The sequence below is a fragment of the Oratosquilla oratoria genome, chromosome 29, assembly GCF_046742065.1.
Source record: "Oratosquilla oratoria isolate Oo_2021 chromosome 29, ASM4674206v1, whole genome shotgun sequence".
Taxonomy (NCBI): domain Eukaryota; kingdom Metazoa; phylum Arthropoda; class Malacostraca; order Stomatopoda; family Squillidae; genus Oratosquilla; species Oratosquilla oratoria.
This window is the reverse complement of record NC_134805.1, coordinates 49,480,964-49,481,997: the sequence shown is the minus strand read 5'-3', so window position 1 is coordinate 49,481,997 and position 1,034 is coordinate 49,480,964.

Below are 1,034 nucleotides of genomic sequence, written 5' to 3'. Positions count from 1 at the left end.
CCTCTTTTTTCAGTTATCTCTTCTCTCTCATTTCTTCCTTCTCTCATATTTTTTGTTATATTTTTTCTTATCCCTTTTTTTACTTTTTCCTATATATTTCTCGCTTCTTTTTTCCTTGTCTCACTTGTCTATGTACTTCTATTTCTTTTCTTTCTCCCTCTTCCTTTCCTTCTCCCTCACTAACAAATAAGTTCAAATTAGTTATTGATAATCTAGTATGGCAATAAAATTCAAATTGTGTCTGAAGATGATGATAGTACATAACAAAACACAGAATACAAAAATTTACATATTTGCTAGGATTAGATGACTAAACAATAACCCAAGACGTCAAATACTTAAGTCTGAATATTTTTTACAACGAGGTACACCATAAATCTTGCTCAATTTCAAATCGAACCTTTTTCGGTGGTTCGAACCTTGAACAAGCTTCGAATAAATTATCGAACCAAAATCCAGGAACAAAAATTCAAACCACCAAGGGTTCGAATCTCAGTCATACTTTCGAACTTCAACTAAAGTTTAATCCCCGTTCGAGGGTTTGCATTTTGGTCAAATAGTTTATCTAGCAACTTATCTAATTCCCAAGCTATCTTTCTATATTAGTAGTTTCTTGGTTCCCTAACAATCTACCTAGCTATTTTACTGTGTTTGTTTACTAGGAAGCTACCTCAGTTTATTTTTATACACAGTTATACATAGTCTATCTTTCATAAAAAGAAAAGAGTGATGGTGGTTATTACTATACATAGTTTATTTTTCATAGACGGAAAAGAGTGAGGGTAGTTATTATTATACATATTTTATCTTTTTTATAAAGGGAAAAGAATGAGGGCGATTACTATTATTATGACGAGTAGCAGAAGAAGTAAGAAAATGAAGAGGGGAAGAACGAAAAGGAAGAGGAGAAGAATGATGAGTAAGAAAATGAAAGAAAAAAGGAGGATTGGTGATTGAACAGGATGAGAAGGAAGAGGAGAAAGAACGTGAAGAGGAAGAGGAAGAGAAGTAAGAAGGTGAAGAGGAGAAGGAAG